This window comes from Sturnus vulgaris, chromosome 1, assembly GCF_052056855.1.
Source record: "Sturnus vulgaris isolate bStuVul1 chromosome 1, bStuVul1.hap1, whole genome shotgun sequence".
Classification (NCBI taxonomy): Eukaryota; Metazoa; Chordata; class Aves; order Passeriformes; family Sturnidae; genus Sturnus; species Sturnus vulgaris.
The window spans coordinates 138,206,951-138,225,935 of record NC_142243.1 but is presented as its reverse complement, the minus strand read 5'-3'; the positions used below and the strand labels follow the sequence as shown (position 1 = coordinate 138,225,935).

The 18,985-nt window shown below is 38.8% G+C and overlaps 1 protein-coding gene across 18 annotated transcripts in view; it reads right to left on the bottom strand.

The window, feature by feature from the left end:
- The window catches only part of OXR1 (oxidation resistance 1), a 258,863-nt gene that overhangs the window by 84,876 nt on the left and 155,002 nt on the right, over positions 1–18,985 (bottom strand). The window lies entirely within an intron of this gene.

Genomic DNA, 18,985 nt, shown 5'->3' with positions numbered 1-18,985 from the left:
GAAGTTGTACTCTACACAGGGAAACAAATGCGAAAAAAAAAAAAAAAAAAAGCGTTGGAGGAGTTGGAGGACAACAAGGAGATTTTGCCAAGCCTGGGTATATTGTATTATAGTGGCTGTAGACTGCCCTGAGAAGCCAGCTGTGATGCTGGAAGGGCAGGGAATGAATCCTACAGCAGGTTTAGATTTAGCACACAGATATCCCTCTGTGCTGGTGCAGCTGCACTGCCAAGCTTGCTGGCAGGCAGGGAGAGGAGCCTGCCCGTGCCCTGACTCCATGGATGCTGCTTTGCACTCTAATACAAATAGCTGGCATAGGAGTTTCACAGCACTGTTCCTCCATGTGCAGACATAGGATAAGGGATTCTTTGGTTTTCAAAAATTAAAGCTAATCTTCAGAATTCAAGGCCTTTAGGAAAAGAGATTATATTTTATGCATGTTTGTTGGTTGTTTTTTTTTTTTAATCCAAAATTATATTTTACTGTCATGCAAAGTTATTGTCAGGAATGGAAAATCTGTTACAATTAAGAGATGAATTGCCTACAGAAGGAAAAGGTTCTGAGAAAAGCTTGTAACCCACTATGCATATTTAATTTTTTAAAAATCAACCTGGAAACAGTTTATCATCAAGTATAATGGTCTGTTCATATATGACTTACCAAACAGAATGATACTTTACCAAAATAAAGCAGCAATATCCAAGGTTTGTTTGCCAAAGTCTTACAATGTCATTAGAGTCATTCCTCTAATAAGGTACAAAATTCCTACTTGAAAAAGGTGCAAGATTGAGCTAAAATAATTTCAAAACGTAGTCAGAGGGATGGTTTTCTTAGTGTTGATGCACAGCACAAAGCACTTTGCTTTCTTTAGCAAAATACAGAGACTTTGAGCATGACTTCCCCAAAAGTTCTGTTCCATGCCCAAATGAAGAGGAACCTGAGGACTGTACCATGGAGCTATGATCACTTGTGATTTAAACTTTCAACACTCAGGTGTTCTGACTGCTCAAGCACTTTGATAAATTACCTAGAAACTACCATTTATTTATATTTACATTTATTATACCAGTTTGTATCAATTGCCAGCTGGTATGACCTGGTAGAAGGCTACCTTTTACCTTACCTCTCTTGATGCTACCACATTTCTCCCTTGTTACTGATGGGATAGTATGGGATAACATGGGGAGTGCTGGCTGCTTTTTTAGAACACCTTTCTGATAGTTCAGTAGTGCAGTCAGAGTAACAGCAGAGAATTAGCTCTTCATCCTACCATGGACCACAGGAATCAGGTACTGAATTAACAGAATTAGTAAAGTATTTTAATAAATACCATCATTATTATGACTGTCAACACTTTTAGGAAAAGTGAAGGCTGGCAGACAGTTTGGATTTGTTTGGCACTGAGATTGTTTTTAGCTGAATGAAATACATGGATATAAAACAAGCCTGTGGCCCAAACAATTAATCATTTAAACAGATTTCTGCAAACTAAAGTCATGGCTTCCTGATGCTGAAAACCTTTTGATTAAATGATTTTGCTTCAAAGGTGAATGTAGGCATCACGAATATGAATTGGTAGGTACAAAATGTCTACCCACCTACAAATATTTTACATTCTTCGTATCCTCCATGCTTCCCATGTCATCTGGATTAAGAATATTCTACCTGATTCTATTTTGTATATAATTCTTTATTTGGCTGTTGGACTTTGGACATTTTATAAGGAATTTTATTGTATCTGTTTTTATGAAACGTAATTGTCGTAAGCCTTAATAAATAAATATGCATCACTTGTTTTCATATAATGCTCATTTTCAAGTTACATGAAATAAACAATTTTTAAATTAAGATATTCCCCTCTGAAAATTATTTTAGCCATAGTACCATAAGGTTTCTAAGCTTTTTACTGTGTAATTTGTATTCTGCATAAGGACATCAAAATAAATACCATTTCTGGCATTAAATATTTTATTTCAAGCAATAATTCTTCTAGAAACAGATATGTATTTTGTTTTGTAGTTCACAGAAAAACAGTAATCATTCAAATGAGATGTATAGTAAGTTTTAAACTGAATCGTATTGGCCCTTCTGTAACTTCTGTGAAGACTAATGTTTTGCCTTTACATTTTGAAGCTAGCAGGTAGAAAACAAGATAAAGTCTCATTTTATGTTTTCTTATGCATGCAGTGTTTACTTATGTGATCAAAACTGTTGAGGTCGATTAGAACTTTGAGGCAGCGCATTAAAGCTCACTATTTCTCAATAGTCTTAACATGTAATATTACTTTTAAGAGGCACGATGACATGCCACTTTCCAAAGTTACTCACACTGGATGACACAAGGACTTGCTTGTACCATAAACATTCCCCACCCCTCCTACATGGACTGCACGTAAGCCTGCAAAACAAGCTTTAAAGTGCTGCAGGGCCTTGGAGGGGTGGTTTGGCAGCATGAATAGCATGCCACATGAATAGCAAAGGGGAGTAAGCCTCTAGTGCTGATATAAATAGGGATTTCAGGAGCACTATAATGGTGTGTGTTCATCATAACAAAATGCTACCTGTGACACATTATGACCGAATGGTCTGGATGTAGAAGCTGTGTTTCCATTTTATAAATTGGTCAGAATCAGGACAATGGTGTCTCAGTCAACAAGCCAGCATCACTGGGTGGTTAGTCTAGGCCATATCTGTCCTGGGAAAGAGGGTGTATCACACATGTTTGATATCCACAGCAGTGTGATGACTGTTCAAATGCTTTTCCATTTGATTTTGTAACAAGAATCTTCTTCAAGTATCATTATTATTACCCTGAAGAAAAAGGATTAGGGATAAGTTGTGTGCAGCTTGCACAATCACACAAGTCTTTTGGAAGAAGTAATTAGACTTTTGAGGGCAGATTGCCATAGCATATTGCAGATAGGAAAATCTTGCTAAATTTTGTGGTCTGCCATGACTCTTGCATTTTACAAAGGCATCTTGCATCATTTGAGGGTAAAACATTCTCCTAAATATTAAAAAGCAGAGGAGCTATGGTTTGTTTTATTGTCAAGCAATATTGTCCTTTCCTCTCCCAAAATTAATTTTTCCCTTTTCTTAACAAAAACTTTTATAGTCAGATGTTAATACCACTAAATTCTGACACTTTCTTTTAAATGAACTGCTCTTCTAACACTTTTTCAGACTTGATGTGAAACAGAATCTTGTGGAAGTTATGAGCCAATGAAAGCATAACCATGCTGGCCAGTCAGCCCTGCTGCGACACAAACACACTTCATAAAAAATATTTTATTGCCATCTATATATGTAATGCAGAGTTGTATTTTTGATAACAGGATCTTCAGACAGATCTCCAGTGTCTAGAAGTGTTTTGTAAGATCTTTGCCTTTTGTTTTCCAGAACTCACGCTTCAAAAAGAAAATACAAATATTAGTCTAAGTGCAAATAGATCCATAAGGATGATCTCCAAGCAATTTTTAGATGGCAGTCTTCTTAATTGCTTAATTAAGAAGATGTGCAGTCTCACCCAAATATACTTGAGATACTTCACATTTCCTCCCTGTTCTCCCTGTTACAGATCATAACAATGTTTTTAGGAGGGAAAAAATGCCCTGAATTTCAGTGAACAGTTGTCAGTAAGTGCAATACATTCTCCTTCCATTAGTTAAAGTTGAAGGATCCTGTGAGCCAGTTCATTACTTACAGCAGAGTAAAAAGCAATTGATTCTGTTGTACTTCAGTAAGTTACATTCCTCTGATGTCCTTTATTCTTTTTCCTCTTTCATGGTTTTACTTATATAAAACACAGGAAATGTTTTAACTAATGCTATTGTACATCTCTAAATTAAGTTTTCAGGTGCTCAGTGGGCTGGTTCTGTAACAAAAGTATGGTGCACTCAGTGAAAAGAGGGCATTGCACAAGTTGAGACAGCTCTTGCAGATTTAGGGACAAAATGCTTGGTTTCTCTAATAATGATCAAAATAGCACAGCAAGGAAACAGCAGAAAACTGTAAGTGGCAAAGTGTTTTCATGTATGATAAAATACAGTGGATTGCCTACTTGGAAATCTTATTCTTTGCATAACCACTAGATAAAGTATTTGAAAGAAAGTGTATGGACAATCCTCTCAAAAATATTACCTTTCAAAATATGTCAGTCAATTAAAACAGCATTGCTAGAAAACAGTAATAAACTGCCTGACTCACCCAGTTTTCTCAAGGACATATTATGCTTGATGTCGTGAATGAAATACAGCTGTTTTTCAGAGTTGCAGTGCTAAATGCTTCATATAGTTTTATATGCTTCATATTATTTAATTTATAGTTTTACAGAGTTGATGTTAAAGATAGACACTAAAATGTCTGAAGCAGCATTGAGGAGACACCAATTGTATATTAGCTTAGTGTCAAATAGCATCTTTAGAGGTTTCTTTTCTTAAACACTTGGTCTCACTTGATTCCTTTTATTATCAAGGACTGTGTACTGGATCCTTCAGGATGGATAATAGGGGGGAGAAGCTAAGAACTGTTCCACTCACAAGAAGTGAAATCCTGTGGCCTTTTTCCTGTTAAGAAAGTTTGACAAAGGGCATGAACATTTAAGGCTGTATCTTCCATTACAACCGACAGATATTGTTCTGCAGGACAAAACTTACAAGTGAAGAAAGCAATTATTTACCACATCTGATGTGATTTCCTGCAGAAAGGGCAAAGTATCATTACATGATTTTCCAAAGAAAGGACATAGCACCATGAGTCACATACCCTGAATGAATTCCTTATATGTTCAGGAATAAATCTTGCATTACTGACCTCTAAAAAGGTACAATCTCTGGTGTTAGCTTTATAAATCATATCCTGGAAACTTCTCCACAGGACAGTCTCATGCAGGAATATCGCTTCAGTACAGAAATATTTGATGGCACTGGTATAACAGCTTGACTCCAAGGCATATGGATCTAGTGAAGGAGCATGGTCAAAAATGTAAAAGATGCTCTGAGCCAATTTCTTCTGGCTCCCTGGGTCATACTCTTAGCTTTGTTTCTGGGTTAAGAAGGGGTTTGGTTGAAGAGCACAGAGTGAGATGGAAAGCACTGAATGAGGCTCAACAAGATTTTACAGCAGAACTCCTGTAGTGCTACTGCAAGTCCTGAATTTTGCTTCTCTTATTCCACTCCAAGATCTTATTTCCAAATGGCAATAAACTAGCTAGTACCCTGGGCAGCAGAGGGTTAATCAAGAGAACCGTGAAAAGGAAACATTCTCTACTTCTTAATTGTTTTCAGAGCTAACCTGGCATGCAGAAGAATTAAAGAAAGCATTTGACCAAGCTTTGTTCATGCCAGCCACACCTTTTCTTGCCTCCTCACAGAATACAGAAATGTGTATCTCCCTGAGGACATTCTGCCAAGTTTTGAGATGTAAGGTCTTGACAGTGGAAAAGTACAAGTCTAAATATAGTACATTTTGTCAAACTTTGTTTAAAGGAATGTTCCAATAGATATCTGTTCAAAAATGCACCTTGCTATGGGTTCCTATGCAAACCCCTTTATTAATAGTGATCCTGCAAGCCAATAGTACCAGTATGAGGCCATATAAGTGACTGATTGTTTTGGCAAATATTCAGGCCACACCATGGCCTTTGGCTCACAGTCATATTTGTCACAGTCTGGAATGGAGAAGGTTTTACTATTTTGTTTCTTCATTTTTGTTTACTCACTGGTTCCTCTTCTCTGGCACATAAGAAAATGTGTCCTTAAAAGGCACAAAAAGTACAGTTAGCTACTTCATTTCCAGAGCATTTCTTTCCATAGCTCACAAATTTCCATTTATACAGAAGGAATAAAACCTTGTAGTGAGCAGGCATAAAGAAGGAGACTATAACAAGTCTTTGAAACATGGAAATTCAGAATCTGAAAATCCACACAGCATTGAAATCACAGACATCAGAGGTAGAGTTTTAAGGGGAAAAAAGGTAGAACTAGTAAAAAGACCACTTTGTCTAGCAGCCTGTGCTTCCATCATTATAGACTCCCCTCATTATAAAAAAAAAAAAAATCCACACATTTCATACTGCCAGGAGTAGGGGAGGCACAGGCACCGGTACTGGAAGAGAAGGAAAGATTCATGCAATTTTTATTGCTCTCCTTAAAGCTTTTTCTTGGTGCAAGTGAAGGACTCACAGGAGGCACTTCATTCACTCCCCCACTTCTGTTTTTGATAGAATCCCTGATCGGGAGAAGGTGACCTCCAGGAAGCAGCATGCAGGGAGTAACAAGCAGGTCAGGATCTCCTCGTGAATAACAACTCTAAGAAGTGTGATTTTTCACACTTTACTGAAGCATTAAGTCCAACCTTTCACTCCTCCTCTGGGACCACATGCATGGATTCTGCCTCATCTAAATACCTAGAAAATACTTTATATTCCCCCTCTTTATTTTCTTATTTACTTCTAAAGCTACCTATTCCTTGCAGTAGGTTTTTGCTCACATTGTATAAACATCTCTTCAGGCACTGCTGTGATATTGTGCATGCCTACTGGAATGAGAATGAGAGAATGACAAGGAAACAAAAATTACGAAGGTACAAGAAAAAATCTCAGAAGTGGTGAGAACACATGCATTTTGCAGCACCCCAAGTTAGAAGATGAGATTTTAGATTTCAAAAATGTTTTAAGGCAGAAATTATGTCTTCTACACACTCTGATTACAGCAATGCTTACTACTATTTTTCTTTGCAGCAGAGAAACTCTGCTGGAAGATATGGCTCCAATTTCCCCGTAGGAAACAATGTGGTGGGGTATACCCTCCACACCTCCCACCAGGAATTGTTAACAGCAGGTGAAGACCCAGCAGGACACAGAAATGAAGATGATTTTTTCAGCTCTTTTCCCCCCAGCTCCCAACCCAAGAAATGCTTAGGTAGCCCCTGATCTGGCCCCTGGCACAAGACTACCATTTTCCTGCTGAGGAAGCACAAGCATTTCCACGTTCCCCATTCCTCTTTGGGAACTTCTGCACTGGCACTGTGACAAACTCACTGACCTCTGTGGAGGGACTCACAGCCTCCATTGACATGGGTTATGAGAAATTGATCCTACATGTGGCAACAGAAGCGGCACAACCTGAAAAGAAATTCACAAATGCTTGTACAGAACTTTGTACTTAATGTAGCTGAGCAAAGCTGCAAGTCATACCATGGCTCAGACTCTCTCAGTGTCAGCTGTGAAGACTCATTTATGTTTAGTTAAGGCTCATCCTCAAGTTTTAGTCTATCTTTAACAGCAAACTTAAACTACTTTTTCCTGGAGAACTCTTCAACCTACATGCAGTACAGCTCTAGAGTATGGGACAGGATTGGAAAAGATTGCCTGCATAAAAAAGTATTTAGATAAGTTTCTCCAGTATCCAAAAACATATATGATCATTCCTGTGAAAGAAGAATGAGAGATTTGCAGAGGATGCTGGATGTTCTATGTATTTTTCTGCTGAGTAATTTCCATATATGTGAATCTTCCCTTGGAGCCATGCTGGAGACAGAACTTACTCTAAACTTTAAATAACGAAGCCAAATTTTGTATTTCCAAGGAGTTTATACACATAGCTCCCCTTTTCTAACTGACCCTCTAGAGAATTTTTTTAATTAACAAAATATTCATTTATTTATTGGATCAAAAGCTGTTCTCTTTAAAAATTCTGACCATGTATTATAGCCATGAGAAGATATGTTCTTTCCTCCCCTCAGAAATGGACTGGCAAAGGGAAGAGCCTCCAGAATGCACAGCCTGGGAAAAACAGTGGCCAATAGCCACGTGGAGATGTGTTTAGAGAAGTCTCTGCCACATCCAGTCCCAGCTAGGAGACAGATACTGTCCCCATCCAGCTGGGAAAGGTGGGGATTACAAGCACAGCTACAAGCTTCTTTTAGTTAGCAGCATGAAATCTTAAGTAATTTCTTAGAAATGTCTAGAACTCTAACCTACTGCAAGGAGATTGTCAGCCCGTGGCTTTGAGAAGGCCTGCATGAGCTGTCTGTCCCAAAATCATAGCATTACAGGATCATAGTATGGTTTAGGCTGAAAAAGACCTTTCAGATCATCAAGTCCAACTGTTAAACCAGTACTGCCAAATCCACCACTAAATCATGTCCCCAAGTGGCACAGCTACATATCTCTTAAATACCTCCAAGGACAGTGACTCCAACACTTCCCTGCACAGCCTGATCCAATGCTTGACAACCTTTCAGTGAATAAATTTTTCAAATATCCATTTTAAACCTCCCATGGTTCAGCTTGAGGCCACAACCTCCTTTCAGACAGTTGTAGAGGTCACCCCTGAGTCTTCTTTCCTCCAGGCTAAACAATTCCAACTCCCTTAGCCACTCCACTCCTCTTTAGTCTTGTGCTCCAAACACTTTACCCTCCAGTTTGTATCCTCTCTGCTGTGTTGCATTTCCAGCAGACATCTGGTAAGTTGAAGTCCCCATGACAGCAAGGAAAAGCGAATATGAGAATATTTACAGAATACTTTCTTTGTCTCTTTATCCTGGTTGGGAGTCCAAAGCAGACTTGCACCTCAATACCTGCCCTGCTGGCCTTCCCCCTGATTCTGACCCAGAAACACTCAACCCTATCCTCACCATCATTAAGCTCTGGACAATCTGGACAACCCTGACATAGAGGGTTACCCCAGCGCCTCCCCTTGCTTGCCTATCCCTTCTGAGGAATTAATAGCCATCCATTGCAGCATTCCAGCTGTGTGACTCACAACATTTCCATGATGCCATGAATGAGGGTAAAACATGAAGGCTGTTTGTGTATAAGACAGCATTGGATAAACACCAAAAAATCCCCAACTCACCACACATTTTAAAACAGAAGTTATATATTTGTTTACCACTTGGCTTTAAGGTAACAATCATTTATCCAAGTGTAAGAGTATTCTAAAGACACAGTGTTCTCATTTGCTATGCTTCTGAAAGGGTGCTCTGTAATTTCCTTAGTAAAGGGTGCAGATAAATATTCCTGCCAAACTTACAGGCAGGAGCTGAAGATAATTTCTGACTCAACGTGGATGTACCAGTCTGAACCCTAAAAATTCTGGTTTCACTATATTCCTATAGAAACTCTTGGTCTACCAGAGGCAGATCTTTCAGGAAAGACAGAGCACTGAGAACTTCAGTCTTTCAAGTCGTATCTCCTGACAATTACCATCCTAGCATAAAGAAACTGCCATCACAAGCTGTATCTGCTATGTTCTTCCAAAATTTTTTGCCAGTAAGTAAAGATTTAAACTGTCAGAGGGGCTTTTGACAAGAGTAGTGATTTCTCCCTGCTCTCCTCCAGTCCCTTTTACCTTCTAGAGAGACTCTTCAGTGCAGTTTGAATTTGCAGGCGGCACTTCTGATGTTATTTCCCTTAAATTTTTGCACTGCACCTTTATGCCTACAGAGGAGGCATAAGAGAATGTAGTTGCTTCCTCTATGACAACTTTTCTTCCTTAAAATTTTATTTATGTAATATCAATAGATGATAAATGATATGCAGAACTACACAAGGAAAGCACATTTAAAAATAGGAGTTATGGTCCCTCTCTATCAATTTTGATCTTAAATAAAAACAAAAAACATTTTTCAAAACTTTTCAACCCCTGAATTTGAGTTTGTGCTGAAGGAGAAGACTACATTCATTTTAAATTGCTTCTCCTTTTTATTAAAGGTGATCTAAATACATCTGAATTGTTTTTCTTTAACAAATGATGCAGTGCAACAGAACCTACACTCAAGGAGTAAGAGCAGCTTGTGTAACTCTGTGCTGATGGTGACTTCTGAGTACTCTGGATACAAGCTGTAAGTTCTGACTGAAAACGTTTTGTGTGCATAATATTAATGCTAAAAGGAATGCTCATCAGGACAAGGTCAGTTTAAGCAAAGAACATTTTAAATTTTAAATTCACAACAGAGCCAGATGTTGGAGCCATTTGAAAATCCAAGCCAAAAGCTGCCAGCAGTGGGGGAACTTCACAAGAATCTCTCAGCACTAAGGTGAGCACCAGTTTGCTATCAGACTCAACCCCAGATTTCCCTCATCAGACTTTTGCCAATATGCACATTTTGTACATGATCTTAGTCTGTGTATTGCAAATCTGCATTTCAGCTTCACAGATGGTAGCTTTGGTCTTCTGGATGGAAATATTACAATTGGTCTTTTAAATTTTAGATCTGGGATTCCTTTCGAGAGAATCTCAAGTGTATGTTCCAGTAAATGCATCTATTTCATTAACTAGCCAAGCCTAAAATATGAAAACTCCAGTCTTCCTTCTGTGGCAAAATGTGCACTGCTGCCATTCTGATCAAATCCAAATGTCCTAGGATTGTGAATACAAACCATAAGAATAATGACTTGTAATATATCTTTGTAGAGGTGAGGAATTCAAAGCCACAAAATACAAGTTTTCTAGTTATGTGCTAAAATAAAACTACATTTTATGATGAAATAATATGTTTGCAACTACTTGCGAAGTTTCCAGCAGCAATGCAATCCTTAATTAATATTTACAAAACTGACATCCTCATTCTTGGTGATTCAGTGGATTGCGAAAATTTTTCTTAAAAAAGGGTATTTTAATAAACCTTACGATCTATTTCAATCCTTTTTTCAATCATAATTGAAAATAATTCTTCCATGAAAATGTACTACCTTGACATGGAACAGAATGAGGAAAAGACAATTCTAGTTGAAACTTTATGTTAGAACATTGGACCTGTCTGAAAGTATATAATTAAGTTATTTTTCTTATCCTTGCTGTTTTATTGAGGAAAAGAGTTTCAAGCTAATACTTCCATACAGTTAAGGTTTCATATTTGATAATTCTGTCATTGCTAACAGTTCTTTCTAATAGACAGCACCAAGCTCACACTTAAACCTGCTGCCAAAGATGAAGGGGGTTGGACTTTTAAAGGTCCCCTCCAACCCAAACTATTCTATGGTTTTGTGATTCTAAGACTAAGACTAATCTATCACAGACTAGCCTAGACTGCTAATGTCTCATAAATATAAAATATACAGACACCACAATAATTTTAAAGGAAAATTGCACATGCTGGAATGGAACTAAATAATGAAACATACGAAGTACATCAAATTTGTTTAGGGAATAAAATAAACATTTCCTTGTGGCAAAGGAGGAAAAAATTTAGGAGCAATGTTACTTGCATTGCTGCTTGTAATAAAAAAACCTCAATCCTTCAATTTTTTTTTTTTAAGATCTTCTTTCACATTTCAGGTATCACTTATAACTGAAAGTTACAATAACTTATGGTGACATTATACATTTATAGATATCCATATTTTAATCTTTTTTCCCCTATAGCAGATTGTTTCAAATTATAATAATAAAATATTTTCAGCACTAAACTGTTTTGCTATTATTTTTTAACATATGGATTGTGGAAATAATTATTACTTCTCACTTTTTCTTTCTTTATTTTTTTTTTTAATTCATAGCTGCACAGGTTTATATAGCAGATAAAATTTCCATATAAAACTCTAAAATACCATAATTGTTCCTGAAACAGTTCAGTATAGTTCCCAAAGCAACCTACAGTTATCATAATTACTTTTATAGAAATTAAGTGTGGTTAGACACTTTGCAAAAAGAAGGTTTAATTCTAAATCACATCTACAGTCAGTTGAATATCTGCTGTTATAAAGCTGGTTCATCAAAGCCCCAGTCCATAGTAACCACATCACTAGTCTGAAGTATGTCAGTTGAGAATGTCCCCAAAATGCCAGCCACCATCTGGGAACAGATGTAAATCACAGTAGCTACTGCTCTGATCCTTTCTGTTCCTCCAGTATTCTTCAGGCAAAGAAGCCAAAACAAAACCAACTACATCAACAAAACTACTTCAATGGCCTTGTGCAATTTATGCACTTGGTCTAGTTTTGTAAACTGTCTTTTGCTATTTTTTTTGTCTCCAGGTTATCCCCAGCTTTCCCATTCTGACCTCTTTCATGTCTACATCTTCACCAACATGCCCAGATCCTGGGCATCCACATGATGCATAAGCTTGGGTGTACTCGAAAGTGCTGGAAGAAAGTCCTAACAGGTATAAGGGGGTCACTAAGACCTCAGGTCTACTGATCCTCTGCAGCACTCTGCATTGGATACTCACTGGCACCTTGGGATAAAAAATTGGCATGGGAGTGCCTTAGGTCACTCCCATGTAGTGACCCACAAACCTGAGCTCCCTCAGGGCTCAAAAACCTTCATGTGTAGGAGGGTTCTTGGGAAAAAATTAAACGGCCGAAACTTTTCACCTTGAGTCAGTTTTGGCTCAGGTAGTTTTTCCCTCTATGCTGCACAGCCAAATGAAAGTTTGCTCAGTTAGCATTGGACTATCTCAAAAGCCAGCCCTAGCAGAGCCTGGGTTTGAGCTGGGACAGATGCTGTGCACTGGACATGCATACTTGGCAAGGCTGTGGCCAGGGGCCTCTTACAGGTCCATTAGAGGGCTCCTCTTATTGTTTGGAGGCTGATGGAAAAATACTGAGTATGGTTTTCCTTGGATGGCTCCATTGTTACTCACAGGAGCAAATATTGCTGCCAGAAGAACATAGTTTTTTGAGGAGAAAGGTGGGCATTTTGTAGAGGCCAAGAGGTTGATCTTGGTATTGGTGATAAATCACATATAAAACAGGGAATACTGGACTTGAAAAAAATAAAATGTTTCCTTTACTGCAAGATTCACCAAGTGGGCTCAAGGTACTTGAAAAGAGATCTCTAAGAGGTCTTCAGAACACATGGCCTGAACAAGAGAGTGGTTGGTTGAATGGGAGATTTATAGGAACTTTGGTTTTTTGGATGTGTATTTCCAAAGTTCATAAATTGTGGCACATTAATGTATATAGATGTGGTTGATCTCAGACAAAGCATAATCTAAAAAGGCAGGGTATATCCAACAAAGTCAATTAAAAATTAAGTACCAAAAGAAGGAGGTAATAGCCTTGCTTTGCAACTCTGCTCTGTGTTCCAGCAAACATCATATGCTTTGAGGTTGGAAAGCATTGCTTGACAATTATATCAGATCTAATCAATCTAGCATATTTAAATGGACTTCTTTTGCAAGTACATACTCTATTTATTCATGTTTTAATTCTTAATTTCATTCTTGTCATCTGGTTTTCATGTCTAATACATATAGGAAGGAACAAAAACAGGTTTGGAAAACTAAGTCCATTACAAGCAAGTATTTCCTGTTTGCATGCTCTGTGCAAAGGAGCCTGTTCTCCCCAAATTTAAGGAGAATTTAGGTGCCTATGGAACTGAAACCATAAAAGTCAACCTCTTCAAGCAAAGTAAATTTACAAAAAGTGCAATATCCTTTTTGGAGTTCATGTTTCAAAAAGGCTTCTACGTTCAGTGGAGTTTTAATATCCCACACATCAGTCTGCAGTCAACTCCAAGCATATGGGCCATGGACTGAAGCTAAAGCAGCAGCTAAAGCAGCATCATGGTCAATGCCATGAATGAGGAAAGATGGCAAATTATGCATACAAAAATAATGTGTTACATTCATTCCCTCTCCTTACAGCTGAGTAATTTCCACAAGCATCATGCAATAGCTCTGGTTGCTCTAGCCACAGGCAGTACATGTCCTGCCCACACCTTCCTGCATCAGACACATAAGTGAATCAAATGCAAGTTCATTAATCAGCCATGATTCCTTCTCCACAGTTTTGACAAGCTTCTGAGAGCTACTTATCAGAAAACAGATTTTCATTTTCACAGCAAGGTCAAAGTTCCACCTTTTATTTAATCATGCAACCCAAATAAATTCACCAGAACATTTTTGCATAAGTTTGTGAATGCACATGCACAGATCTGCAACTAGAATAACAGAGCTGACTTTCTATTATCCCTGCTGAAGTTAGTGAGACATTTACCTAATTGTACATTTCAAAGAAAAATAAAAAGCCTTTTTTTGACATGAGAAACTTAAATTACTGGTGGCTTTTTATGTCTAGGAATTAGAACTTTCACATCCATTTTTAAAATCACATGAGGGAATATCCATTTTGGAATTCATAAGCAATTTCACTTAACAGCAAAGTTAGTGTTCCTTTCAGTGAGAACCAATGTAAAAATAAATTTTCTTCTACATATATGCTGTTATTGGTAGAGAATTAATTTTGTATGTTTGAAATGCAACAAATGCTGAGCCAGATAAAAAAATAAAAAGAAAATGAGAATTGAGTTATCAGCATTAAACTGATGTCCTGTTTTCTTTAGCAATCAAAGAACTCTAAAATAATAAATCCACCACAGTGTTGCTTGATCATTATTAACAGACCATTAAAATTGTTGTCAGCTAACTCTTTTGCAGGCCAAGCTGCAATCTGCTTTTGCAGGCCCATATTGAATGACTTCCCAATTTTTTAAGGATAGAGCATGTTCAGGCACGTTTAACACTAAAATTTACAGTAATATTTGAAAATAGTCATAAAGCACAGTTCATCTTTTTAATGAGACATGTAACATTATCTTCTGTCAGCCAAAAAGGCCCCTGATTTTAAAGACAGCAACTACCTTTCAATTTTACAGAAGAGAAATGTGCAGCTCTCCTGCCCACTTACAGTGAATGATAAATGACATGCAAATGTCTGAAGTTTGTCACACAGTTCTCCTTTTTAAGTTAAATCAAATTATCTTTAAAAAAAGCCCAAAATTTTTGCATCCTACACTGTAAAACTACCACAAAATATTGTGTTGTCCTGTTTCTTTTTTCCTTTAGAAACAAGGTCATTCCTCTGAGTCCAGCATGATGTAGCATATTTTTTTCTGTGAGTCACAAGCCTTTCCAGTGCAGCAGTTTCCTTTTAGCCAGCGGCCCAGCAGTTGCAGGCAAGGCATGAGGAGCTGACACTGAAGCACTAGGTATCTCCTGATGAGCCACTCTCCAGCCAGCCCTTCCTTCTCCTGGACACAGGGAAGGGACCAGCCACCACCTTAGGGCTCTGGAATCCACATTGGAGGGGATGGATCCAAGGCAGAGAGATGAAGAAGCCCTCAGGGAGGATGAGGAGAGGAATGGGACACAGCATGAATGCTCTAGTTCTGACCTGTGCCTTGATCACTAAAACACAGGCGTGTGAGAATACTACTTGCAGATTGACTTACTTGTATACTGACCAAATCTGGATTGATTTATGCTGAGATTCATGCATAGCTGATCCGAATTAATTTTTGCCATATGCATGTGCCTTGATTCTGCACAGACTTACTTTGCCTTCTGGAGGGAAGCAGGCAACACCAGAACACACTCATTCCAAACTAGGATTTACCAGCTTGTACCAGAAGCAAAGAGTAGACGTTGGAAAAGATGCAGTCATACAGAAATTTGGAAGAATTATATATGATAATGAAATCATAGAATATCCTGAGTTGGAAGAGATCCACATGGATTATAGAGTCCAACCCTTAGTCCTGCAAAGACAGTCCCAAGAGTCACATCATGTGCCAACACATGATCACCTTGTCCAAACATTTCTTGAACTCTGTTGGGTTTGGTGCTGTGGCCAATTTCCAGGGGAGCCTGTTCCAGTGCCCAACCACCCTCTCTCTGGGTGAAGAACCTTTTCCTGATATCCAACCTCAACTTCCCCTGGCTCAACTCCATGCCATTTCCATGAGTCCTGTCACTGGTCATGAGAGTGAAGTATTGGTACCTGCTCCTCCTCTTCCCCTCATGAGTAAGTGGTAGACTGTGAAGAGGTCTTTCCTCAGTCTCCTCCAGGCTGAACAGACCAAGTGACCTCAGCCTCTGCTCATACAGCTTCACCTCAAGGTCCTTCACCATCTTTGTTGTTCTCCCTTGGACACTCTGTAATTGTTCATATTGTGGCACCCAAAGCTGCCCCCAGCACTGGAGGTGAGGCTGCCCCAGCTCAGAGCAGAGCAGGACAATCCCTCCCTTGCCTGGCTGGCCATGCTGTGCCTGATGTCCCTAGGACAGGGCTGGCCCTCCTGGCTGCCAGGGCACTGCTCATGTTCAACAGGGTTGCCCCATCCCAGGTGCAGAATCTGGCACTCTCCCTTTATGAACTTCATATGTTTGGTAATTGCCCAGTCCTCTGATTTGTCAAGGTCTCTTTGCAAAAAATATAATTGAATCCTTAAGTGTTCATCCCATTTTTGATCAGAACCTATGTTACCTGAAGGCACTTCATATGATGATGCATATCTTTTTTTCTGCTAAGTTGTTCAGCTTTCATGTACCTGTTTATTTCCAGAGTGAAAAATGACTAATGACTAATTAATTCTCTGTGCCTTTCACAACACACTATTTTTCAGGGTTTTTTTCTCCATGAATTTTAAAGATTAGAGTTAAAAATATAAATGCATACACATAAACATATATCTCTCCAATACATTCTAAATTACTAATGTGGAGCACCATGATTCTCCTAAAATAACAGTTACTCTGATGAAGTACAGCAAAGCATTATACTTAAAATCACAGACAAGTGATTTTAAGTCAGGAAGCAGCATCAGGAATAACCTGGCATGACCTAAGAGAAAGAAGCATGCTATGAGGGAGAGTTCAAACCCTGGAAATGTGAAATGAAAATCATATCCTTATTCAGCATTCATGTGCCTTCAGGGTTTAACCACAGTGCATGTCAGTACTCCTGCTGTTGCTACAATTTAGGACAAGTGAAAAATCAAAACAGCCTAATCTAAATTAGTTGAACATCAGTTATTAACAAATACAAAATCATAATGTACAAACTCATTGTAAAATTAGCTGGTATCATCTACATGGGCAGAAATCTGTCACATTTATGTCTCAAAACAGGGAACAGCTACTGTAGATGGCAACTAGCACCCTATAAGCAGAATCCCTACCTGTGTTACCCTGTTCCAAGTGCCTCAGGAGAGCAACAACACTGACACCTGTTAGCTGGTATTTCAGGTTGTACCTACGAGGAAGCAAAGGCTCAAATGGGGAATGCTCACAGCAAGAAACAGTGGCTGACAGGAGAGGTTGCTTGTGTGCAGAGCCACAGCAAGGCTGTGAGGATGCCCACCCACATCTGGAGCTGCCCCACCACTGGTGCCCAAAGGGAGACAGCAGTGATTGAAAATATGGGTATTCCAATACACATGTGAGGTGAGGAATGGGACAAGAGATTTGTGGCTGGAGCTGCTGAAGAAAAGGAATCTGCCAAACAGAGGCAGCAGTAAGGCAGAAGAAGTTATAAAGATATTTTGAGGTAGTCTTTGTGATGTGCCTACGTTAATTGAGAAGATACATATGCTACCTGCTGGGACTCTGCCTGACTGCCAGCTATATCTACAGATGACTTCCTGTAGAAGTATTTGCTCTCTGGGGTCTGAAGAGGAAGACAAGAACAGTACTGCACAGTAACTTGTTCACTATTAATAAAACTTCCAACTTAACGTAAACCAATTTCATTTACCCTGAAAATCAGTCTTGCATTATGCAGGAAGAAAAGTAGGGTTTTATGTTGTTGCTGCACCCAATGAAAATACTGAAATCTGCATTAAGCCACCTCTCTAATATTACTGAACCATCAGGAAAACAAAGTTCAATGATTAAAAAGAAGTAATTTCCTGTTTTCTGCTTTTTTTATATGAAAGACCTGATTGATGGGAAATAATCAACAGAAGTGCTTTCTAGCCAAGGAGCTGCCCCCACCATGGGGGAGGCGGCAGGGACAGCCCAACATCAGATACTCGGCTCCTTTGCTGCTGATTTCCATGGGGTTCGGGGAACAGGTTTGGCTTGAAATACAAAGTGAAAGGCAAACGCCTCTCACCTTTCATCCAAACAGCGACCTCAGGGGGAAATCCCTGCATTTCTCCCTGCACTGACAGTGCAGCAGGTCTTCCAGCACAGAATATGGAGCAAAACGTTTGTGCATCTATGTCAATGGGTTGTCACAGTGTGCACTCTCTGCTGGTTGTATTAAAATTCCACAGTGATCAGCATCTGCGTATAATGAAACACTGAAAGCTCAGTTGCTTATTGAACTAAATTTCTCTTGGACAACAGATTTATTCCTGGATGAAAATTAGGAATAACAAAAAAATAAGACCTATAACAAGTAAACACTCCAAATCCAAGTACAGCTCATAAAGCAAGGCTAGAGATTTTTTTCCATGTGTAATATGTTATTTTTCTTTGATGACCTAAAGGTCAGTCGCACTAGCTGTAAGCAAACCCAGACACATGAATTGGACAAGTAAACAAGACCCAGTCCTTCTCTTTTTTTTTTTTCTGCAAATTCTATCTTCATTTCTCCTTGCAGAAATGCATTATTCCAGTATCATAGCAAATACAGGGAGTTAATTCCAAGACTGGTGTGATCATGTAAGGACCTTTCTGCACCTTAGGAAAAGGTATCAGAGTCTTGGCTTCTGGAGCAGGGACTTTCAGACCCCTGAAGACACAGCAGTGAGCCAGGGCTCAGTCTGCAGGGTGTGAGGCACTGCCCCTTCCTCCCAGTGTGACCTGGCACACACAGGTGCATCGATGTGCAAAGACACACTTTGGATCTAAAATACACTTTTGGCCAACCTGTTTGCAGGATGCATTGTGACAGAAACAGATTCAGTAAGAAGGGATCTCTGTCCCAAATTGACTGTCATCAAATATGGATGCAGAAGATTTCAATCAGTAGTTATTAACAAACACTTCATTAAAGAGGGAGAAGAAAAGAGAAAGAACAAAGCAAGCTTGTCTCCTGAATCATGAAAGGAACAAATCCACAAATGCTGACAAATTTCTTCTAATTAGTCTTTAGTAAACATCTGCTGCCTCATTTAAAAAAAAAAAAAAAAAAAAAAAAAGAAGAAAAAACCAACAGAAGAATCCAATAAACAGCCCCCCAAAATATACATTCTGCTTAGTAATAAACCTGAGCTATCTCCCATAGATTTTCATGAGGGCAGAAAAATGT